At 52.2% G+C, this 24,467-nt stretch overlaps 15 pseudogenes; all 15 read left to right on the top strand.

Moving 5' to 3' along the window:
• The first annotated feature begins 1,531 nt into the window (after positions 1-1,531).
• On the top strand, positions 1,532-1,755 carry LOC137328582 (U2 spliceosomal RNA; annotated as a pseudogene).
• A 983-nt stretch (positions 1,756-2,738) lies between these two features.
• LOC137329976 (U2 spliceosomal RNA) lies at positions 2,739-2,855 on the top strand (annotated as a pseudogene).
• Positions 2,856-4,183: 1,328 nt separating this feature from the next.
• Positions 4,184-4,300, top strand: LOC137329065 (U2 spliceosomal RNA; annotated as a pseudogene).
• A 965-nt stretch (positions 4,301-5,265) lies between these two features.
• On the top strand, positions 5,266-5,382 carry LOC137329340 (U2 spliceosomal RNA; annotated as a pseudogene).
• Positions 5,383-6,356: 974 nt separating this feature from the next.
• LOC137329034 (U2 spliceosomal RNA) lies at positions 6,357-6,473 on the top strand (annotated as a pseudogene).
• A 3,810-nt stretch (positions 6,474-10,283) lies between these two features.
• On the top strand, positions 10,284-10,487 carry LOC137328506 (U2 spliceosomal RNA; annotated as a pseudogene).
• A 985-nt stretch (positions 10,488-11,472) lies between these two features.
• LOC137329975 (U2 spliceosomal RNA) lies at positions 11,473-11,589 on the top strand (annotated as a pseudogene).
• A 1,328-nt stretch (positions 11,590-12,917) lies between these two features.
• LOC137329064 (U2 spliceosomal RNA) lies at positions 12,918-13,034 on the top strand (annotated as a pseudogene).
• Positions 13,035-13,999: 965 nt separating this feature from the next.
• LOC137329338 (U2 spliceosomal RNA) lies at positions 14,000-14,116 on the top strand (annotated as a pseudogene).
• A 974-nt stretch (positions 14,117-15,090) lies between these two features.
• LOC137329033 (U2 spliceosomal RNA) lies at positions 15,091-15,207 on the top strand (annotated as a pseudogene).
• Positions 15,208-19,013: 3,806 nt separating this feature from the next.
• LOC137328578 (U2 spliceosomal RNA) lies at positions 19,014-19,234 on the top strand (annotated as a pseudogene).
• Positions 19,235-20,219: 985 nt separating this feature from the next.
• LOC137329974 (U2 spliceosomal RNA) lies at positions 20,220-20,336 on the top strand (annotated as a pseudogene).
• Positions 20,337-21,664: 1,328 nt separating this feature from the next.
• On the top strand, positions 21,665-21,781 carry LOC137329062 (U2 spliceosomal RNA; annotated as a pseudogene).
• Positions 21,782-22,746: 965 nt separating this feature from the next.
• On the top strand, positions 22,747-22,863 carry LOC137329336 (U2 spliceosomal RNA; annotated as a pseudogene).
• Positions 22,864-23,837: 974 nt separating this feature from the next.
• Positions 23,838-23,954, top strand: LOC137329032 (U2 spliceosomal RNA; annotated as a pseudogene).
• The last annotated feature ends 513 nt before the right edge of the window (positions 23,955-24,467 follow it).

Below are 24,467 nucleotides of genomic sequence, written 5' to 3'. Positions count from 1 at the left end.
CTCAAGTCCCTGAGGGACCTGGACACGAGGCCGAGGACACACGCACGCCTGCTGCACTGGCAGCAGCGACCAGCAGGGGGCTGACCGGCTGATCCTTCCCTTTCACAGGCAGGCTTTTGGCCCTCGCTCAAACGACAAAGGTGTTCAGAAGGAAGTCCTGGGGAGGAGGGAGGGAGGCAGGGAAATCAGCACAAAGCAGGTCCCCTGGAATCTCACACCTGCGTCCCAGAAAACAGGTCTCCTGGTCAAAGCAGTCCTGCCCCGTCCTGCCATTAACGTGACAATGGACAGGGCCCGGCAGCTTGAGACACATCTTTTTTTCAATATGCAAGTTCTTTTTAAAAAGGTTTCCTTCCACAGCAGCTCTGAGTAAGAGTGAGAGAGAGAGAGAGACTGACACTGACACTGACACTGACACACACACACACACACACACACACACACCGTCTCCCATCCGATTGGTGGACTATGGGATTGAAAATCGAACTTTGAGTTTCAATGCAGGGGGGAGAGCGCGAACGCAGCCCCTCCCAACTACCACACGCGCGTTGTTGTTGTTGTAATATAGAACTGCAAGTTGCCGTTGTCGTGGTCGTTTCGAATCAGCACAAAGTAGGTGCCTCCCTGGAATGTCACACCTGCGTCCCAGAAAACAGGTCTCCCGGTCAAAGCAGTCCCGCCCCGCCCTGGGATTAACGTGACAATGGACAGGGCCCAGTCAGGGAGCAGCTTGAGAGACGTCTTTCAATAGGCGCTTCTGAAACATTAACGCCTTGTTTCTTTCGACAGTTTAACCAGCCTTTAACACGCCTTGTGTTTTTATTTCCCATTTCCAGCCAGCCAGCCAGCCAGCCAGCCAGCCAGCCAGCCGAGCCGAGCCAGCATCTGCAGTATTTTTTTTGATTGGTCTTGCCTGCCGTGGAATGAATGTTTCAACACGAGCTGCTGATTGTCAGCACCTCACCTCTTTCTCAATTGGCCGTTGCAATCTCACTCGCTCGCTCATTGTGAGACACGTCACGTCACTAGTTTTACTCAAAGAGGTTTCCTTCCACGGCAGTTCGTTAGTGACTGAGACTGACTGACGGAGGTCCGTTGAGACACAACCCTCTCCCATCTGATTGGTGGCCTACTGGCAAATTTACCAATCTGTCAAGCAATCCTGGCAAGAAAGGAAAAAACGGCAACTTCTTTAAACTCATCCACTGTTGCAATTAGAAACGGTGGCAAAAAATGTGGCCAGAGTGGGAGAGAACGGCAGTGCTTCGAGACTGCTTTCAACACCGGCAGCCAGAGAACAAAGAGGGAGGGCAAACAGGACCCGAGATCAATTCGCATCGAGCGCGGTATCGCTTCTCGGCCTTTTGGCTAAGATCAAGTGGTCAAGTGGGGGAAGGCAACCATTTGGAGCCTTCCTGCCATTGTATGCCGGGGGGATGCAGTCAGGGAGAAATCCCCTCGGGCAGAGTGTAGAGCTTTGGCTTGTAGAGCTTTGGCTTGATGTAATGTCACTGCAAGGAATCTGGAATGAATCTGTAAGGCAATAAGGCACCCCAGAGTGTCAGAAAAAAAAAAAAAAAAAAAAAAAAAAAAAAAAAAAAATCTGTTCTTATCAGTTTAATATCTGATACGTCCCCTATCTGGGGACCATATATTAAATTGATTTTTGGAACAGGGAGATGGACTAGGGGCTTGCTCCGTCCACTCCACGCATCGACCCAGTATTGCAGTGTCTCTGGGAACGGTGCAGCTCCCTGTGGGGAGATATTCAAAAGGAAAAACAGCTCTTTCCCAGTGTCTCTGTGTGTGTGTGTGTGTGTGTGTGTGTGTGTGTGTGTGTGTGTGTGTGTATTATTACTGAGAATAAAGCTGATATCTCTCTCTCTCTCTCTCTCTCTCTCTTACACTCAGAGCTGCTGTGGAAGGAAACCGTTTTAAAAAGAACTTTCTCAGCTCAGTGGTATTTTTTTCTTCTCCAAGGCTGAGTGCCGCTCGCACGGAGCGATATAATTCAAAGTGCAAAATAACTTGGCGTCGTTGACTTGAAACAAGCAGGGTCTGCTTCCAAATGAAAGCTGCGCTCCCGAACTGGACTGACTGTCTGTCTGTCTGTCTGTTTGTCAAGGGGTGGAAAAGGTGGCGGTGGTGGTGAGGGTGGAGCTTTACGCTCAGGAGGGGAGACTTTCTTTCAGAGGTGCCAATTAATCTGCAGCAGAAAGTCATCCCCCCCGACCGGGATTCGAAGCCCGGTCCTGACCACGAGACCACCGGGGAGAGATGCCTCAAGTCCCTGAGGGACCTGGACACGAGGCCGAGGACACACGCACGCCTGCTGCACTGGCAGCAGCGACCAACAGGGGGCTGACCGGCTGATCCTTCCCTTTCACAGGCAGGCTTTTGGCCCTCGCTCAAACGACAAAGGTGTTCAGAAGGAAGTCCTGGGGGGAAGGCAGGCAGGGAGGGACGGACACAGGGAAGTCCGCACAAAACAGGTCCCCTGGAACCTCTGACCCACAAAACCGGGTTCCTGGTGAAAGCAGTCCTGCCACTGACATGACAATGGACAGGGCCCGGCAGCTTGAGACACATCTTTCTTTCAATAAGCAAGTCCTTTTTAAAAAAGTTTCCTTCCACAGCAGCTCTGAGAGAGAGAGAGAGAGAGAGAGAGAGAGACACTGACTGACTGACTGACTGATACTGACACCGACACACACACACACACACACACACACACACATATTATTTATTATTATTTTTAATTGATTTTTAGAACAGGGAGATGGACTAGGGGCTTGCTCTGTCCACTCCACGCATCGACCCAGTATTGCAGTGTTTCTGGGAACGGTGCAGCTCCCCGTGGGGAGATATTCAAAAGGAAAATCAGCTCTTTCCCAGTGTCTCTGTGTGTGTGTGTGTGTGTGTGTGTGTGTGTGTATTATTACTGAGAATAAAGCTGATATCTCTCTCTCTCTCTCTCTCTCTCTCTCTCACACTCAGAGCTGCTGTGGAAGCAAACCTTTTTAAAAAGAACTTTCTCAGCTCAGTGGTATTTTTTTCTTCTCCAAGGCTGAGTGCCGCTCGCACGTAGCGATATAATTCAAAGTGCAAAATAACTTGGCGTCGTTGACTTGAAACAAGCAGGGTCTGCTTCCAAATGAAAGCTGCGCTCCCGAACTGGACTGACTGACTGTCTGTCTGTCTGTCTGTCCGTTTGTCAAGGGGTGGAAAAGGCGGCGGTGGTGGTGAGGGTGGAGCTTTACGCTCAGGAGGGGAGACTTTCTTTCAGAGGTGCCAATTCATCTGCAGCAGAAAGTCATCCCCCCCGACCGGGATTCGAAGCCCGGTCCTGACCACGAGACCACCGGGGAGAGTTGCCTCAAGTCCCTGAGGGACCTGGACACGAGGCCGAGGACACACGCACGCCTGCTGCACTGGCAGCAGCGACCAACAGGGGGCTGACCGGCTGATCCTTCCCTTTCACAGGCAGGCTTTTGGCCCTCGCTCAAACGACAAAGGTGTTCAGAAGGAAGTCCTGGGGGGAAGGCAGGCAGGGAGGGACGGACACAGGGAAGTCCGCACAAAACAGGTCCCCTGGAACCTCTGACCCAGAAAACCGGGTTCCTGGTGAAAGCAGTCCTGCCACTGACAGGACAATGGACAGGGCCCGGCAGCTTGAGACACATCTTTCTTTCAATAAGCAAGTTCTTTTTAAAAAAGTTTCCTTCCACAGCAGCTCTGAGTGTGAGAGAGAGAGAGGAGAGAGAGAGACACTGACTCACTGACTGACACCGACACACACACACACACACACACACACACACACACACACACATATTATTTATTATTATTTTAAACGACAAAGGTGTTCAGAAGGAAGTCCTGGGGGGAAGGCAGGCAGGGAGGGACGGACACAGGGAAGTCCGCACAAAACAGGTCCCCTGGAACCTCTGACCCAGAAAAACGGGTTCCTGGTGAAAGCAGTCCTGCCATTGACATGACAATGGACAGGGCCCGGCAGCTTGAGGCACATCTTTCTTTCAATAAGCAAGTTCTTTTTTAAAAAGTTTCCTTCCACAGCAGCTATGAGTGAGAGAGAGAGAGAGAGAGAGAGAGAGAGACACTGACTCACTGACTGATACTGACACCGACACACACACACACACACACACACACACACACACATATTATTTATTATTATTTTAAATTGATTTTTCGAACAGGGAGATGGAATAGGGGCTTGCTCCGTCCACTCCACGCATCGACCCAGTATTGCAGTGTTTCTGGGAACGGTGCAGCTCCCCGTGGGGAGATATTCAAAAGGAAAAACAGCTCTTTCCCAGTGTCTCTGTGTGTGTGTGTGTGTGTGTGTGTGTGTATTATTACTGAGAATAAAGCTGATATCTCTCTCTCTCTCTCTCTCTCTCACTCAGAGCTGCTGTGGAAGGAAACCGTTTTAAAAAGAACTTTCTCAGCTCAGTGGTATTTTTTTCTTCTCCAAGGCTGAGTGCCGCTCGCACGTAGCGATATAATTCAAAGTGCAAAATAACTTGGCGTCGTTGACTTTAAACAAGCAGGGTCTGCTTCCAAATGAAAGCTGCGCTCCCGAACTGGACTGTCTGTCTGTCTGTCTGTCTGCTTGTCAAGGGGAGGAAAAGGCGGCGGTGGTGGTGAGGGTGGAGCTTTACGCTCAGGAGGGGAGACTTTCTTTCAGAGGTGCCAATTAATCTGTAGCAGAAAGTCATCCCCCCCGACCGGGATTCGAAGCCCGGTCCTGACCACAAGACCACCGGGGAGAGTTGCCTCAAGTCCCTGAGGGACCTGGACACGAGGCCGAATACACACGCACGCCTGCTGCACTGGCAGCAGCGACCAACAGGGGGCTGACCGGCTGATCCTTCCCTTTCACAGGCAGGCTTTTGGCCCTCGCTGAAACGACAAAGGTGTTCAGAAGGAAGTCCTGGGGGGAAGGCAGGCAGGGAGGGACGGACACAGGGAAGTCCGCACAAAACAGGTCCCCTGGAACCTCTGACCCAGAAAACCGGGTTCCTGGTGAAAGCAGTCCTGCCATTGACATGACAATGGACAGGGCCCGGCAGCTTGAGACACATCTTTCTTTCAATATGCAAGTTCTTTTTAAAAAAGTTTCCTTCCACAGCAGCTCTGAGTGAGAGAGAGAGAGAGAGAGAGAGAGAGACACTGACTCACTGACTGATACTGACACCGACACACACACACACACACACACACACACACACACACACACATATTATTTATTATTATTTTTAATTGATTTTTAGAACAGGGAGATGGAATAGGGGCTTGCTCCGTCCACTCCACGCATCGACCCAGTATTGCAGTGTCTCTGGGAACGGTGCAGCTCCCCGTGGGGAGATATTCAAAAGGAAAATCAGCTCTTTCCCAGTGTCTCTGTGTGTGTGTGTGTGTGTGTGTGTGTGTATTATTACTGAGAATAAAGCTGATATCTCTCTCTCTCTCTCTCTCCCTCTCTCTCTCTCACTCAGAGCTGCTGTGGAAGGAAACCTTTTTAAAAAGAACTTTCTCAGCTCAGTGGTATTTTTTTCTTCTCCAAGGCTGAGTGCCGCTCGCACGTAGCGATATAATTCAAAGTGCAAAATAACTTGGCGTCGTTGACTTTAAACAAGCAGGGTCTGCTTCCAAATGAAAGCTGCGCTCCCGAACTGGACTGACTGTCTGTCTGTCTGTCTGTCTGTTTGTCAAGGGGTGGAAAAGGCGGTGGTGGTGGTGAGGGTGGAGCATTACGCACAGGAGGGGAGACTTTCTTTCAGAGGTGCCAATTAATCTGCAGCAGAAAGTCATCCCCCCCCAACCGGGATTCGAAGCCCGGTCCTGACCACGAGACCACCGGGGAGAGTTGCCTCAAGTCCCTGAGGGACCTGGACACGAGGCCGAATACACACGCACGCCTGCTGCACTGGCAGCAGCGACCAGCAGGGGGCTGACCGGCTGATCCTTCCCTTTCACAGGCAGGCTTTTGGCCCTCGCTCAAACGACAAAGGTGTTCAGAAGGAAGTCCTGGGGGGAAGGCAGGCAGGGAGGGACGGACACAGGGAAGTCCGCACAAAACAGGTCCCCTGGAACCTCTGACCCAGAAAACCGGGTTCCTGGTGAAAGCAGTCCTGCCATTGACATGACAATGGACAGGGCCCGGCAGCTTGAGACACATCTTTCTTTCAATAAGCAAGTTCTTTTTAAAAAAGTTTCCTTCCACAGCAGCTCTGAGTGTGAGGGAGAGAGAGAGAGAGAGAGAGAGAGACACTGACTGACTGACTGATACTGACACCGACACACACACACACACACACACACACACACATATTATTTATTATTATTTTAAATTGATTTTTAGAACAGGGAGATGGAAAAGGGGCTTGCTCCGTCCACTCCACGCATCGACCCAGTATTGCAGTGTCTCTGGGAACGGTGCAGCTCCCCGTGGGGAGATATTCAAAAGGAAAAACAGCTCTTTCCCAGTGTCTCTGTGTGTGTGTGTGTGTGTGTGTGTGTGTATTATTACTGAGAATAAAGCTGATATCTCTCTCTCTCTCTCTCTCTCTCTCTCTCACTCAGAGCTGCTGTGGAAGGAAACCGTTTTAAAAAGACCTTTCTCAGCTCAGTGGTATTTTTTTCTTCTCCAAGGCTGAGTGCCGCTCGCACGTAGCGATATAATTCAAAGTGCAAAATAACTTGGCGTCGTTGACTTTAAACAAGCAGGGTCTGCTTCCAAATGAAAGCTGCGCTCCCGAACTGGACTGACTGTCTGTCTGTCTGTCTGTCTGTTTGTCAAGGGGTGGAAAAGGCGGCGGTGGTGGTTAAGGGTGGAGCTTTACGCTCAGGAGGGGAGACTTTCTTTCAGAGGTGCCAATTAATCTGCAGCAGAAAGTCATCCCCCCCCGACCGGGATTCGAAGCCCGGTCCTGACCACGAGACCACCGGGGAGAGTTGCCTCAAGTCCCTGAGGGACCTGGACACGAGGCCGAGGACACACGCACGCCTGCTGCACTGGCAGCAGCGACCAGCAGGGTTCCGACCGGCTGATCCTTCCCTTTCACAGGCAGGCTTTTGGCCCTCGCTCAAACGACAAAGGTGTTCAGAAGGAAGTCCTGGGGGGAAGGCATGGAGGGACGGACACAGGGAAGTCCGCACAAAACAGGTCCCCTGGAACCTCTGACCCAGAAAACCGGGTTCCTGGTGAAAGCAGTCCTGCCCCGCCCTGCCATTAACATGACAATGGACAGGGCCCGGACCAGGCGCAGCGGACGGTAGCGAGCAGTCGGAGGGTGAAAATCCGCCAGTGGGTGAAAAGGAGAGCCGTGCGGTGAGAGGAGGCGGAAAGCGGTTCGCAGACTTTCGCTGTACCTCCGGCGGGCAGCGCCGCACCTCCGAGCGCTCGGTACCGTCCGCTGCGCCTCGTCCTGCCGCACGCGACGAGCCGTCCCCGGAGGAAATCGGCCTCGGCCTTCCTGAGATATCAGTCTCCAGGTGGGACAGAAAAACCGGGGGCCCCCGGCTCGCTTTCGGCGGCCCGCTAGTCGACTTCCCGTCGTGCGAACGCGATCCTTCCGGTACCTTTCGGTGCCCCTTGCCCGACTCTAGCTCCGGTGGTAAAGCGGAGTCGGTCGGTCTGACGGCCGCCGAGTTAGCAGGCGGAAAGCGGTTTGCAGCCTTTCGCTGTACCTCCGGCGGGCAGCGCCGCACCTCCGAGCGCTCGGTACCGTCCGCTGCGCCTCGTCCTGCCGCACGCGACGAGCCGTCCCCGGAGGAAATCGGCCTCGGCCCTCCTGAGATATCAGCCTCCATACGGGCGTCACAAATCAGTGGACATGGTCAGCTGCAAAGCAGTGTCATTACAACCTTTCATAAACGACAGGGCAGCACCGCACTGCACTGCACTGCACTGCACCCCACACTACATCACACTTGCCTGCCTGCCGGCCTGCCTGCCGCTGCCTACTCTCACCAGCGGACCAAAGTGAGGATAACACCCCGAAGCAAGCATCTCCCTTGCCGCCCACCAGCCCACACCAATCCCCTTGCCTGCCTCCCACAAATTCCACCAGCGAGGCAAAGTGAAAATCAACCCCCAAAAAACGCACTCCACACCGGCCATCGCCCGCTATACACCCCCCCCCCCCCCCCCCCGGGGTGAATATTAAGCCCGAGAACACCGACTGTAACCAACTGCAGTGAAAAGTTGAAGTGGCAACTCATTAACCAGATTTACACTTGGCAACTCATAAACCAAATGAACAAAAAATCTGGTTAATGAGTTGCCCAAAATAAATCTGGTTAATGAGTTGCCACTTCAACTTTTCACTGCGGTTGGTTACAGTCGGTGTTCTCGGGCTTAATATTCACCCCGGGGGGGCGGGGTGGGTGATTCTGGGGGTAGTGTCCGGGAGGGTGAGCCTTTTATTCGGCAGGAGGCGTGTGGGGAAATCATCAACCTGTCAGACGATGAGTTGTCACAAACGCCATTGCTTAATGAAAGCTGCGCTCCCGAACTGGACTGACTGTCTGTCTGTCTGTCTGTCTGTTTGTCAAGGGGAGGAAAAGGCGGTGGCGGTGGTGGTGAGGGTGGAGCATTCCGCTCAGGAGGGGAGACTTTCCTTCATGCCAATTAATCTGCAGCAGAAAGTCATCCCCCCCCGACCGGGATTCGAAGCCCGGTCCTGACCACGAGACCACCGGGGAGAGCTGCCTCAAGTCCCTGAGGGACCTGGACACGAGGCCGAGGACACACGCACGCCTGCTGCACTGGCAGCAGCGACCAGCAGGGGGCTGACCGGCTGATCCTTCCCTTTCACAGGCAGGCTTTTGGCCCTCGCTCAAACGACAAAGGTGTTCAGAAGGAAGTCCTGGGGGGGAGGGAGGGAGGCAGGGAAATCAGCACAAAGCAGGTCCCCTGGAATCTCACACCTGCGTCCCAGAAAACAGGTCTCCTGGTCAAAGCAGTCCTGCCCCGTCCTGCCATTAACGTGACAATGGACAGGGCCCGGCAGCTTGAGACACATCTTTTTTTCAATATGCAAGTTCTTTTTAAAAAGGTTTCCTTCCACAGCAGCTCTGAGTAAGAGTGAGAGAGAGAGAGAGAGAGAGAGAGACTGACACTGACACTGACACTGACACACACACACACACACACACACACACACACCGTCTCCCATCCGATTGGTGGACTATGGGATTGAAAATCGAACTTTGAGTTTCAATGCAGGGGGGAGAGCGCGAACGCAGCCCCTCCCAACTACCACACGCGCGTTGTTGTTGTTGTAATATAGAACTGCAAGTTGCCGTTGTCGTGGTCGTTTCGAATCAGCACAAAGTAGGTGCCTCCCTGGAATGTCACACCTGCGTCCCAGAAAACAGGTCTCCCGGTCAAAGCAGTCCCGCCCCGCCCTGGGATTAACGTGACAATGGACAGGGCCCAGTCAGGGAGCAGCTTGAGAGACGTCTTTCAATAGGCGCTTCTGAAACATTAACGCCTTGTTTCTTTCGACAGTTTAACCAGCCTTTAACACGCCTTGTGTTTTTATTTCCCATTTCCAGCCAGCCAGCCAGCCAGCCAGCCAGCCAGCCAGCCGAGCCGAGCCAGCATCTGCAGTATTTTTTTTGATTGGTCTTGCCTGCCGTGGAATGAATGTTTCAACACGAGCTGCTGATTGTCAGCACCTCACCTCTTTCTCAATTGGCCGTTGCAATCTCACTCGCTCGCTCATTGTGAGACACGTCACGTCACTAGTTTTACTCAAAGAGGTTTCCTTCCACGGCAGTTCGTTAGTGACTGAGACTGACTGACGGAGGTCCGTTGAGACACAACCCTCTCCCATCTGATTGGTGGCCTACTGGCAAATTTACCAATCTGTCAAGCAATCCTGGCAAGAAAGGAAAAAACGGCAACTTCTTTAAACTCATCCACTGTTGCAATTAGAAACGGTGGCAAAAAATGTGGCCAGAGTGGGAGAGAACGGCAGTGCTTCGAGACTGCTTTCAACACCGGCAGCCAGAGAACAAAGAGGGAGGGCAAACAGGACCCGAGATCAATTCGCATCGAGCGCGGTATCGCTTCTCGGCCTTTTGGCTAAGATCAAGTGGTCAAGTGGGGGAAGGCAACCATTTGGAGCCTTCCTGCCATTGTATGCCGGGGGGATGCAGTCAGGGAGAAATCCCCTCGGGCAGAGTGTAGAGCTTTGGCTTGTAGAGCTTTGGCTTGATGTAATGTCACTGCAAGGAATCTGGAATGAATCTGTAAGGCAATAAGGCACCCCAGAGTGTCAGAAAAAAAAAAAAAAAAATCTGTTCTTATCAGTTTAATATCTGATACGTCCCCTATCTGGGGACCATATATTAAATTGATTTTTGGAACAGGGAGATGGACTAGGGGCTTGCTCCGTCCACTCCACGCATCGACCCAGTATTGCAGTGTCTCTGGGAACGGTGCAGCTCCCTGTGGGGAGATATTCAAAAGGAAAAACAGCTCTTTCCCAGTGTCTCTGTGTGTGTGTGTGTGTGTGTGTGTGTGTGTGTGTGTGTGTGTGTGTGTGTATTATTACTGAGAATAAAGCTGATATCTCTCTCTCTCTCTCTCTCTCTCTCTTACACTCAGAGCTGCTGTGGAAGGAAACCGTTTTAAAAAGAACTTTCTCAGCTCAGTGGTATTTTTTTCTTCTCCAAGGCTGAGTGCCGCTCGCACGGAGCGATATAATTCAAAGTGCAAAATAACTTGGCGTCGTTGACTTGAAACAAGCAGGGTCTGCTTCCAAATGAAAGCTGCGCTCCCGAACTGGACTGACTGTCTGTCTGTCTGTCTGTTTGTCAAGGGGTGGAAAAGGTGGCGGTGGTGGTGAGGGTGGAGCTTTACGCTCAGGAGGGGAGACTTTCTTTCAGAGGTGCCAATTAATCTGCAGCAGAAAGTCATCCCCCCCGACCGGGATTCGAAGCCCGGTCCTGACCACGAGACCACCGGGGAGAGATGCCTCAAGTCCCTGAGGGACCTGGACACGAGGCCGAGGACACACGCACGCCTGCTGCACTGGCAGCAGCGACCAACAGGGGGCTGACCGGCTGATCCTTCCCTTTCACAGGCAGGCTTTTGGCCCTCGCTCAAACGACAAAGGTGTTCAGAAGGAAGTCCTGGGGGGAAGGCAGGCAGGGAGGGACGGACACAGGGAAGTCCGCACAAAACAGGTCCCCTGGAACCTCTGACCCACAAAACCGGGTTCCTGGTGAAAGCAGTCCTGCCACTGACATGACAATGGACAGGGCCCGGCAGCTTGAGACACATCTTTCTTTCAATAAGCAAGTCCTTTTTAAAAAAGTTTCCTTCCACAGCAGCTCTGAGAGAGAGAGAGAGAGAGAGAGAGAGAGACACTGACTGACTGACTGACTGATACTGACACCGACACACACACACACACACACACACACACACATATTATTTATTATTATTTTTAATTGATTTTTAGAACAGGGAGATGGACTAGGGGCTTGCTCTGTCCACTCCACGCATCGACCCAGTATTGCAGTGTTTCTGGGAACGGTGCAGCTCCCCGTGGGGAGATATTCAAAAGGAAAATCAGCTCTTTCCCAGTGTCTCTGTGTGTGTGTGTGTGTGTGTGTGTGTGTGTGTATTATTACTGAGAATAAAGCTGATATCTCTCTCTCTCTCTCTCTCTCTCTCTCTCACACTCAGAGCTGCTGTGGAAGCAAACCTTTTTAAAAAGAACTTTCTCAGCTCAGTGGTATTTTTTTCTTCTCCAAGGCTGAGTGCCGCTCGCACGTAGCGATATAATTCAAAGTGCAAAATAACTTGGCGTCGTTGACTTGAAACAAGCAGGGTCTGCTTCCAAATGAAAGCTGCGCTCCCGAACTGGACTGACTGACTGTCTGTCTGTCTGTCTGTCCGTTTGTCAAGGGGTGGAAAAGGCGGCGGTGGTGGTGAGGGTGGAGCTTTACGCTCAGGAGGGGAGACTTTCTTTCAGAGGTGCCAATTCATCTGCAGCAGAAAGTCATCCCCCCCGACCGGGATTCGAAGCCCGGTCCTGACCACGAGACCACCGGGGAGAGTTGCCTCAAGTCCCTGAGGGACCTGGACACGAGGCCGAGGACACACGCACGCCTGCTGCACTGGCAGCAGCGACCAACAGGGGGCTGACCGGCTGATCCTTCCCTTTCACAGGCAGGCTTTTGGCCCTCGCTCAAACGACAAAGGTGTTCAGAAGGAAGTCCTGGGGGGAAGGCAGGCAGGGAGGGACGGACACAGGGAAGTCCGCACAAAACAGGTCCCCTGGAACCTCTGACCCAGAAAACCGGGTTCCTGGTGAAAGCAGTCCTGCCACTGACAGGACAATGGACAGGGCCCGGCAGCTTGAGACACATCTTTCTTTCAATAAGCAAGTTCTTTTTAAAAAAGTTTCCTTCCACAGCAGCTCTGAGTGTGAGAGAGAGAGAGGAGAGAGAGAGACACTGACTCACTGACTGACACCGACACACACACACACACACACACACACACACACACACACACATATTATTTATTATTATTTTAAACGACAAAGGTGTTCAGAAGGAAGTCCTGGGGGGAAGGCAGGCAGGGAGGGACGGACACAGGGAAGTCCGCACAAAACAGGTCCCCTGGAACCTCTGACCCAGAAAAACGGGTTCCTGGTGAAAGCAGTCCTGCCATTGACATGACAATGGACAGGGCCCGGCAGCTTGAGGCACATCTTTCTTTCAATAAGCAAGTTCTTTTTTAAAAAGTTTCCTTCCACAGCAGCTATGAGTGAGAGAGAGAGAGAGAGAGAGAGAGAGAGACACTGACTCACTGACTGATACTGACACCGACACACACACACACACACACACACACACACACACATATTATTTATTATTATTTTAAATTGATTTTTCGAACAGGGAGATGGAATAGGGGCTTGCTCCGTCCACTCCACGCATCGACCCAGTATTGCAGTGTTTCTGGGAACGGTGCAGCTCCCCGTGGGGAGATATTCAAAAGGAAAAACAGCTCTTTCCCAGTGTCTCTGTGTGTGTGTGTGTGTGTGTGTGTGTGTATTATTACTGAGAATAAAGCTGATATCTCTCTCTCTCTCTCTCTCTCTCACTCAGAGCTGCTGTGGAAGGAAACCGTTTTAAAAAGAACTTTCTCAGCTCAGTGGTATTTTTTTCTTCTCCAAGGCTGAGTGCCGCTCGCACGTAGCGATATAATTCAAAGTGCAAAATAACTTGGCGTCGTTGACTTTAAACAAGCAGGGTCTGCTTCCAAATGAAAGCTGCGCTCCCGAACTGGACTGTCTGTCTGTCTGTCTGTCTGCTTGTCAAGGGGAGGAAAAGGCGGCGGTGGTGGTGAGGGTGGAGCTTTACGCTCAGGAGGGGAGACTTTCTTTCAGAGGTGCCAATTAATCTGTAGCAGAAAGTCATCCCCCCCGACCGGGATTCGAAGCCCGGTCCTGACCACAAGACCACCGGGGAGAGTTGCCTCAAGTCCCTGAGGGACCTGGACACGAGGCCGAATACACACGCACGCCTGCTGCACTGGCAGCAGCGACCAACAGGGGGCTGACCGGCTGATCCTTCCCTTTCACAGGCAGGCTTTTGGCCCTCGCTGAAACGACAAAGGTGTTCAGAAGGAAGTCCTGGGGGGAAGGCAGGCAGGGAGGGACGGACACAGGGAAGTCCGCACAAAACAGGTCCCCTGGAACCTCTGACCCAGAAAACCGGGTTCCTGGTGAAAGCAGTCCTGCCATTGACATGACAATGGACAGGGCCCGGCAGCTTGAGACACATCTTTCTTTCAATATGCAAGTTCTTTTTAAAAAAGTTTCCTTCCACAGCAGCTCTGAGTGAGAGAGAGAGAGAGAGAGAGAGAGAGACACTGACTCACTGACTGATACTGACACCGACACACACACACACACACACACACACACACACACACACACATATTATTTATTATTATTTTTAATTGATTTTTAGAACAGGGAGATGGAATAGGGGCTTGCTCCGTCCACTCCACGCATCGACCCAGTATTGCAGTGTCTCTGGGAACGGTGCAGCTCCCCGTGGGGAGATATTCAAAAGGAAAATCAGCTCTTTCCCAGTGTCTCTGTGTGTGTGTGTGTGTGTGTGTGTGTGTATTATTACTGAGAATAAAGCTGATATCTCTCTCTCTCTCTCTCTCCCTCTCTCTCTCTCACTCAGAGCTGCTGTGGAAGGAAACCTTTTTAAAAAGAACTTTCTCAGCTCAGTGGTATTTTTTTCTTCTCCAAGGCTGAGTGCCGCTCGCACGTAGCGATATAATTCAAAGTGCAAAATAACTTGGCGTCGTTGACTTTAAACAAGCAGGGTCTGCTTCCAAATGAAAGCTGCGCTCCCGAACTGGACTGACTGTCTGTCTGTCTGTCTGTCTGTTTGTCAAGGGGTGGAAAAGGCGGTGGTGGTGGTGAGGGTGGAGCATTACGCACAGGAGGGGAGACTTTCTTTCAGAGGTGCCAATTAATCTGCAGCAGAAAGTCATCCCCCCCCAACCGGGATTCGAAGCCCGGTCCTGACCACGAGACCACCGGGGAGAGTTGCCTCAAGTCCCTGAGGGACCTGGACACGAGGCCGAATACACACGCACGCCTGCTGCACTGGCAGCAGCGACCAGCAGGGGGCTGACCGGCTGATCCTTCCCTTTCACAGGCAGGCTTTTGGCCCTCGCTCAAACGACAAAGGTGTTCAGAAGGAAGTCCTGGGGGGAAGGCAGGCAGGGAGGGACGGACACAGGGAAGTCCGCACAAAACAGGTCCCCTGGAACCTCTGACCCAGAAAACCGGGTTCCTGGTGAAAGCAGTCCTGCCATTGACATGACAATGGACAGGGCCCGGCAGCTTGAGACACATCTTTCTTTCAATAAGCAAGTTCTTTTTAAAAAAGTTTCCTTCCACAGCAGCTCTGAGTGTGAGGGAGAGAGAGAGAGAGAGAGAGAGAGACACTGACTGACTGACTGATACTGACACCGACACACACACACACACACACACACACACACATATTATTTATTATTATTTTAAATTGATTTTTAGAACAGGGAGATGGAAAAGGGGCTTGCTCCGTCCACTCCACGCATCGACCCAGTATTGCAGTGTCTCTGGGAACGGTGCAGCTCCCCGTGGGGAGATATTCAAAAGGAAAAACAGCTCTTTCCCAGTGTCTCTGTGTGTGTGTGTGTGTGTGTGTGTGTGTATTATTACTGAGAATAAAGCTGATATCTCTCTCTCTCTCTCTCTCTCTCTCTCTCACTCAGAGCTGCTGTGGAAGGAAACCGTTTTAAAAAGACCTTTCTCAGCTCAGTGGTATTTTTTTCTTCTCCAAGGCTGAGTGCCGCTCGCACGTAGCGATATAATTCAAAGTGCAAAATAACTTGGCGTCGTTGACTTTAAACAAGCAGGGTCTGCTTCCAAATGAAAGCTGCGCTCCCGAACTGGACTGACTGTCTGTCTGTCTGTCTGTCTGTTTGTCAAGGGGTGGAAAAGGCGGCGGTGGTGGTTAAGGGTGGAGCTTTACGCTCAGGAGGGGAGACTTTCTTTCAGAGGTGCCAATTAATCTGCAGCAGAAAGTCATCCCCCCCCGACCGGGATTCGAAGCCCGGTCCTGACCACGAGACCACCGGGGAGAGTTGCCTCAAGTCCCTGAGGGACCTGGACACGAGGCCGAGGACACACGCACGCCTGCTGCACTGGCAGCAGCGACCAGCAGGGTTCCGACCGGCTGATCCTTCCCTTTCACAGGCAGGCTTTTGGCCCTCGCTCAAACGACAAAGGTGTTCAGAAGGAAGTCCTGGGGGGAAGGCATGGAGGGACGGACACAGGGAAGTCCGCACAAAACAGGTCCCCTGGAACCTCTGACCCAGAAAACCGGGTTCCTGGTGAAAGCAGTCCTGCCCCGCCCTGCCATTAACATGACAATGGACAGGGCCCGGACCAGGCGCAGCGGACGGTAGCGAGCAGTCGGAGGGTGAAAATCCGCCAGTGGGTGAAAAGGAGAGCCGTGCGGTGAGAGGAGGCGGAAAGCGGTTCGCAGACTTTCGCTGTACCTCCGGCGGGCAGCGCCGCACCTCCGAGCGCTCGGTACCGTCCGCTGCGCCTCGTCCTGCCGCACGCGACGAGCCGTCCCCGGAGGAAATCGGCCTCGGCCTTCCTGAGATATCAGTCTCCAGGTGGGACAGAAAAACCGGGGGCCCCCGGCTCGCTTTCGGCGGCCCGCTAGTCGACTTCCCGTCGTGCGAACGCGATCCTTCCGGTACCTTTCGGTGCCCCTTGCCCGACTCTAGCTCCGGTGGTAAAGCGGAGTCGGTCGGTCTGACGGCCGCCGAGTTAGCAGGCGGAAAGCGGTTTGCAGCCTTTCGCTGTACCTCCGGCGGGCAGCGCCGCACCTCCGAGCGCTCGGTACCGTCCGCTGCGCCTCGTCCTGCCGCACGCGACGAGCCGTCCCCGGAGGAAATCGGCCTCGGCCCTCCTGAGATATCAGCCTCCATACGGGCGTCACAAATCAGTGGACATGGTCAGCTGCAAAGCAGTGTCATTACAACCTTTCATAAACGACAGGGCAGCACCGCACTGCACTGCACTGCACTGCACCCCACACTACATCACACTTGCCTGCCGGCCTGCCTGCCGCTGCCTACTCTCACCAGCGGACCAAAGTGAGGATAACACCCCGAAGCAAGCATCTCCCTTGCCGCCCACCAGCCCACACCAATCCCCTTGCCTGCCTCCCACAAATTCCACCAGCGAGGCAAAGTGAAAATCAACCCCCAAAAAACGCACTCCACACCGGCCATCGCCCGCTATACACCCCCCCCCCCCCCCCCCCGGGGTGAATATTAAGCCCGAGAACACCGACTGTAACCAACTGCAGTGAAAAGTTGAAGTGGCAACTCATTAACCAGATTTACACTTGGCAACTCATAAACCAAATGAACAAAAAATCTGGTTAATGAGTTGCCCAAAATAAATCTGGTTAATGAGTTGCCACTTCAACTTTTCACTGCGGTTGGTTACAGTCGGTGTTCTCGGGCTTAATATTCACCCCGGGGGGGCGGGGTGGGTGATTCTGGGGGTAGTGTCCGGGAGGGTGAGCCTTTTATTCGGCAGGAGGCGTGTGGGGAAATCATCAACCTGTCAGACGATGAGTTGTCACAAACGCCATTGCTTAATGAAAGCTGCGCTCCCGAACTGGACTGACTGTCTGTCTGTCTGTCTGTCTGTTTGTCAAGGGGAGGAAAAGGCGGTGGCGGTGGTGGTGAGGGTGGAGCATTCCGCTCAGGAGGGGAGACTTTCCTTCATGCCAATTAATCTGCAGCAGAAAGTCATCCCCCCCCGACCGGGATTCGAAGCCCGGTCCTGACCACGAGACCACCGGGGAGAGCTGCCTCAAGTCCCTGAGGGACCTGGACACGAGGCCGAGGACACACGCACGCCTGCTGCACTGGCAGCAGCGACCAGCAGGGGGCTGACCGGCTGATCCTTCCCTTTCACAGGCAGGCTTTTGGCCCTCGCTCAAACGACAAAGGTGTTCAGAAGGAAGTCCTGGGGGGGAGGGAGGGAGGCAGGGAAATCAGCACAAAGCAGGTCCCCTGGAATCTCACACCTGCGTCCCAGAAAACAGGTCTCCTGGTCAAAGCAGTCCTGCCCCGTCCTGCCATTAACGTGACAATGGACAGGGCCCGGCAGCTTGAGACACATCTTTTTTTCAATATGCAAGTTCTTTTTAAAAAGGTTTCCTTCCACAGCAGCTCTGAGTAAGAGTGAGAGAGAGAGAGAGAGAGAGAGAGACTGACACTGACACTGACACTGACACACACACACACACACACACACACACACACCGTCTCCCATCCGATTGGTGGACTATGGGATTGAAAATCGAACTTTGAGTTTCAATGCAGGGGGGAGAGCGCGAACGCAGCCCCTCCCAACTACCACACGCGCGTTGTTGTTGTTGTAATATAGAACTGCAAGTTGCCGTTGTCGTGGTCGTTTCGAATCAGCACAAAGTAGGTGCCTCCCTGGAATGTCACACCTGCGTCCCAGAAAACAGGTCTCCCGGTCAAAGCAGTCCCGCCCCGCCCTGGGATTAACGTGACAATGGACAGGGCCCAGTCAGGGAGCAGCTTGAGAGACGTCTTTCAATAGGCGCTTCTGAAACATTAACGCCTTGTTTCTTTCGACAGTTTAACCAGCCTTTAACACGCCTTGTGTTTTTATTTCCCATTTCCAGCCAGCCAGCCAGCCAGCCAGCCAGCCAGCCAGCCGAGCCGAGCCAGCATCTGCAGTATTTTTTTTGATTGGTCTTGCCTGCCGTGGAATGAATGTTTCAACACGAGCTGCTGATTGTCAGCACCTCACCTCTTTCTCAATTGGCCGTTGCAATCTCACTCGCTCGCTCATTGTGAGACACGTCACGTCACTAGTTTTACTCAAAGAGGTTTCCTTCCACGGCAGTTCGTTAGTGACTGAGACTGACTGACGGAGGTCCGTTGAGACACAACCCTCTCCCATCTGATTGGTGGCCTACTGGCAAATTTACCAATCTGTCAAGCAATCCTGGCAAGAAAGGAAAAAACGGCAACTTCTTTAAACTCATCCACTGTTGCAATTAGAAACGGTGGCAAAAAATGTGGCCAGAGTGGGAGAGAACGGCAGTGCTTCGAGACTGCTTTCAACACCGGCAGCCAGAGAACAAAGAGGGAGGGCAAACAGGACCCGAGATCAATTCGCATCGAGCGCGGTATCGCTTCTCGGCCTTTTGGCTAAGATCAAGTGGTCAAGTGGGGGAAGGCAACCATTTGGAGCCTTCCTGCCATTGTATGCCGGGGGGATGCAGTCAGGGAGAAATCCCCTCGGGCAGAGTGTAGAGCTTTGGCTTGTAGAGCTTTGGCTTGATGTAATGTCACTGCAAGGAATCTGGAATGAATCTGTAAGGCAATAAGGCACCCCAGAGTGTCAGAAAAAAAAAAAAAAAAAAAAAAAAAAAAAAAAAATCTGTTCTTATCAGTTTAATATCTGATACGTCCCCTATCTGGGGACCATATATTAAATTGATTTTTGGAACAGGGAGATGGACTAGGGGCTTGCTCCGTCCACTCCACGCATCGACCCAGTATTGCAGTGTCTCTGGGAACGGTGCAGCTCCCTGTGGGGAGATATTCAAAAGGAAAAACAGCTCTTTCCCAGTGTCTCTGTGTGTGTGTGTGTGTGTGTGTGTGTGTGTGTGTGTGTGTGTGTGTGTGTATTATTACTGAGAATAAAGCTGATATCTCTCTCTCTCTCTCTCTCTCTCTCTTACACTCAGAGCTGCTGTGGAAGGAAACCGTTTTAAAAAGAACTTTCTCAGCTCAGTGGTATTTTTTTCTTCTCCAAGGCTGAGTGCCGCTCGCACGGAGCGATATAATTCAAAGTGCAAAATAACTTGGCGTCGTTGACTTGAAACAAGCAGGGTCTGCTTCCAAATGAAAGCTGCGCTCCCGAACTGGACTGACTGTCTGTCTGTCTGTCTGTTTGTCAAGGGGTGGAAAAGGTGGCGGTGGTGGTGAGGGTGGAGCTTTACGCTCAGGAGGGGAGACTTTCTTTCAGAGGTGCCAATTAATCTGCAGCAGAAAGTCATCCCCCCCGACCGGGATTCGAAGCCCGGTCCTGACCACGAGACCACCGGGGAGAGATGCCTCAAGTCCCTGAGGGACCTGGACACGAGGCCGAGGACACACGCACGCCTGCTGCACTGGCAGCAGCGACCAACAGGGGGCTGACCGGCTGATCCTTCCCTTTCACAGGCAGGCTTTTGGCCCTCGCTCAAACGACAAAGGTGTTCAGAAGGAAGTCCTGGGGGGAAGGCAGGCAGGGAGGGACGGACACAGGGAAGTCCGCACAAAACAGGTCCCCTGGAACCTCTGACCCACAAAACCGGGTTCCTGGTGAAAGCAGTCCTGCCACTGACATGACAATGGACAGGGCCCGGCAGCTTGAGACACATCTTTCTTTCAATAAGCAAGTCCTTTTTAAAAAAGTTTCCTTCCACAGCAGCTCTGAGAGAGAGAGAGAGAGAGAGAGAGAGAGACACTGACTGACTGACTGACTGATACTGACACCGACACACACACACACACACACACACACACACATATTATTTATTATTATTTTTAATTGATTTTTAGAACAGGGAGATGGACTAGGGGCTTGCTCTGTCCACTCCACGCATCGACCCAGTATTGCAGTGTTTCTGGGAACGGTGCAGCTCCCCGTGGGGAGATATTCAAAAGGAAAATCAGCTCTTTCCCAGTGTCTCTGTGTGTGTGTGTGTGTGTGTGTGTGTGTGTGTATTATTACTGAGAATAAAGCTGATATCTCTCTCTCTCTCTCTCTCTCTCTCTCTCACACTCAGAGCTGCTGTGGAAGCAAACCTTTTTAAAAAGAACTTTCTCAGCTCAGTGGTATTTTTTTCTTCTCCAAGGCTGAGTGCCGCTCGCACGTAGCGATATAATTCAAAGTGCAAAATAACTTGGCGTCGTTGACTTGAAACAAGCAGGGTCTGCTTCCAAATGAAAGCTGCGCTCCCGAACTGGACTGACTGACTGTCTGTCTGTCTGTCTGTCCGTTTGTCAAGGGGTGGAAAAGGCGGCGGTGGTGGTGAGGGTGGAGCTTTACGCTCAGGAGGGGAGACTTTCTTTCAGAGGTGCCAATTCATCTGCAGCAGAAAGTCATCCCCCCCGACCGGGATTCGAAGCCCGGTCCTGACCACGAGACCACCGGGGAGAGTTGCCTCAAGTCCCTGAGGGACCTGGACACGAGGCCGAGGACACACGCACGCCTGCTGCACTGGCAGCAGCGACCAACAGGGGGCTGACCGGCTGATCCTTCCCTTTCACAGGCAGGCTTTTGGCCCTCGCTCAAACGACAAAGGTGTTCAGAAGGAAGTCCTGGGGGGAAGGCAGGCAGGGAGGGACGGACACAGGGAAGTCCGCACAAAACAGGTCCCCTGGAACCTCTGACCCAGAAAACCGGGTTCCTGGTGAAAGCAGTCCTGCCACTGACAGGACAATGGACAGGGCCCGGCAGCTTGAGACACATCTTTCTTTCAATAAGCAAGTTCTTTTTAAAAAAGTTTCCTTCCACAGCAGCTCTGAGTGTGAGAGAGAGAGAGGAGAGAGAGAGACACTGACTCACTGACTGACACCGACACACACACACACACACACACACACACACACACACACACATATTATTTATTATTATTTTAAACGACAAAGGTGTTCAGAAGGAAGTCCTGGGGGGAAGGCAGGCAGGGAGGGACGGACACAGGGAAGTCCGCACAAAACAGGTCCCCTGGAACCTCTGACCCAGAAAAACGGGTTCCTGGTGAAAGCAGTCCTGCCATTGACATGACAATGGACAGGGCCCGGCAGCTTGAGGCACATCTTTCTTTCAATAAGCAAGTTCTTTTTTAAAAAGTTTCCTTCCACAGCAGCTATGAGTGAGAGAGAGAGAGAGAGAGAGAGAGAGAGACACTGACTCACTGACTGATACTGACACCGACACACACACACACACACACACACACACACACACATATTATTTATTATTATTTTAAATTGATTTTTCGAACAGGGAGATGGAATAGGGGCTTGCTCCGTCCACTCCACGCATCGACCCAGTATTGCAGTGTTTCTGGGAACGGTGCAGCTCCCCGTGGGGAGATATTCAAAAGGAAAAACAGCTCTTTCCCAGTGTCTCTGTGTGTGTGTGTGTGTGTGTGTGTGTGTATTATTACTGAGAATAAAGCTGATATCTCTCTCTCTCTCTCTCTCTCTCACTCAGAGCTGCTGTGGAAGGAAACCGTTTTAAAAAGAACTTTCTCAGCTCAGTGGTATTTTTTTCTTCTCCAAGGCTGAGTGCCGCTCGCACGTAGCGATATAATTCAAAGTGCAAAATAACTTGGCGTCGTTGACTTTAAACAAGCAGGGTCTGCTTCCAAATGAAAGCTGCGCTCCCGAACTGGACTGTCTGTCTGTCTGTCTGTCTGCTTGTCAAGGGGAGGAAAAGGCGGCGGTGGTGGTGAGGGTGGAGCTTTACGCTCAGGAGGGGAGACTTTCTTTCAGAGGTGCCAATTAATCTGTAGCAGAAAGTCATCCCCCCCGACCGGGATTCGAAGCCCGGTCCTGACCACAAGACCACCGGGGAGAGTTGCCTCAAGTCCCTGAGGGACCTGGACACGAGGCCGAATACACACGCACGCCTGCTGCACTGGCAGCAGCGACCAACAGGGGGCTGACCGGCTGATCCTTCCCTTTCACAGGCAGGCTTTTGGCCCTCGCTGAAACGACAAAGGTGTTCAGAAGGAAGTCCTGGGGGGAAGGCAGGCAGGGAGGGACGGACACAGGGAAGTCCGCACAAAACAGGTCCCCTGGAACCTCTGACCCAGAAAACCGGGTTCCTGGTGAAAGCAGTCCTGCCATTGACATGACAATGGACAGGGCCCGGCAGCTTGAGACACATCTTTCTTTCAATATGCAAGTTCTTTTTAAAAAAGTTTCCTTCCACAGCAGCTCTGAGTGAGAGAGAGAGAGAGAGAGAGAGAGAGACACTGACTCACTGACTGATACTGACACCGACACACACACACACACACACACACACACACACACACACACATATTATTTATTATTATTTTTAATTGATTTTTAGAACAGGGAGATGGAATAGGGGCTTGCTCCGTCCACTCCACGCATCGACCCAGTATTGCAGTGTCTCTGGGAACGGTGCAGCTCCCCGTGGGGAGATATTCAAAAGGAAAATCAGCTCTTTCCCAGTGTCTCTGTGTGTGTGTGTGTGTGTGTGTGTGTGTATTATTACTGAGAATAAAGCTGATATCTCTCTCTCTCTCTCTCTCCCTCTCTCTCTCTCACTCAGAGCTGCTGTGGAAGGAAACCTTTTTAAAAAGAACTTTCTCAGCTCAGTGGTATTTTTTTCTTCTCCAAGGCTGAGTGCCGCTCGCACGTAGCGATATAATTCAAAGTGCAAAATAACTTGGCGTCGTTGACTTTAAACAAGCAGGGTCTGCTTCCAAATGAAAGCTGCGCTCCCGAACTGGACTGACTGTCTGTCTGTCTGTCTGTCTGTTTGTCAAGGGGTGGAAAAGGCGGTGGTGGTGGTGAGGGTGGAGCATTACGCACAGGAGGGGAGACTTTCTTTCAGAGGTGCCAATTAATCTGCAGCAGAAAGTCATCCCCCCCCAACCGGGATTCGAAGCCCGGTCCTGACCACGAGACCACCGGGGAGAGTTGCCTCAAGTCCCTGAGGGACCTGGACACGAGGCCGAATACACACGCACGCCTGCTGCACTGGCAGCAGCGACCAGCAGGGGGCTGACCGGCTGATCCTTCCCTTTCACAGGCAGGCTTTTGGCCCTCGCTCAAACGACAAAGGTGTTCAGAAGGAAGTCCTGGGGGGAAGGCAGGCAGGGAGGGACGGACACAGGGAAGTCCGCACAAAACAGGTCCCCTGGAACCTCTGACCCAGAAAACCGGGTTCCTGGTGAAAGCAGTCCTGCCATTGACATGACAATGGACAGGGCCCGGCAGCTTGAGACACATCTTTCTTTCAATAAGCAAGTTCTTTTTAAAAAAGTTTCCTTCCACAGCAGCTCTGAGTGTGAGGGAGAGAGAGAGAGAGAGAGAGAGAGACACTGACTGACTGACTGATACTGACACCGACACACACACACACACACACACACACACACATATTATTTATTATTATTTTAAATTGATTTTTAGAACAGGGAGATGGAAAAGGGGCTTGCTCCGTCCACTCCACGCATCGACCCAGTATTGCAGTGTCTCTGGGAACGGTGCAGCTCCCCGTGGGGAGATATTCAAAAGGAAAAACAGCTCTTTCCCAGTGTCTCTGTGTGTGTGTGTGTGTGTGTGTGTGTGTATTATTACTGAGAATAAAGCTGATATCTCTCTCTCTCTCTCTCTCTCTCTCTCTCACTCAGAGCTGCTGTGGAAGGAAACCGTTTTAAAAAGACCTTTCTCAGCTCAGTGGTATTTTTTTCTTCTCCAAGGCTGAGTGCCGCTCGCACGTAGCGATATAATTCAAAGTGCAAAATAACTTGGCGTCGTTGACTTTAAACAAGCAGGGTCTGCTTCCAAATGAAAGCTGCGCTCCCGAACTGGACTGACTGTCTGTCTGTCTGTCTGTCTGTTTGTCAAGGGGTGGAAAAGGCGGCGGTGGTGGTTAAGGGTGGAGCTTTACGCTCAGGAGGGGAGACTTTCTTTCAGAGGTGCCAATTAATCTGCAGCAGAAAGTCATCCCCCCCCGACCGGGATTCGAAGCCCGGTCCTGACCACGAGACCACCGGGGAGAGTTGCC

Source organism: Heptranchias perlo, chromosome 12 (genome assembly GCF_035084215.1).
Source record: "Heptranchias perlo isolate sHepPer1 chromosome 12, sHepPer1.hap1, whole genome shotgun sequence".
In the NCBI taxonomy this organism is placed as follows: Eukaryota; Metazoa; Chordata; class Chondrichthyes; order Hexanchiformes; family Hexanchidae; genus Heptranchias; species Heptranchias perlo.
Note: the sequence above shows the minus strand (reverse complement) of the source record. Positions and strands in the feature narration are given on the sequence as shown.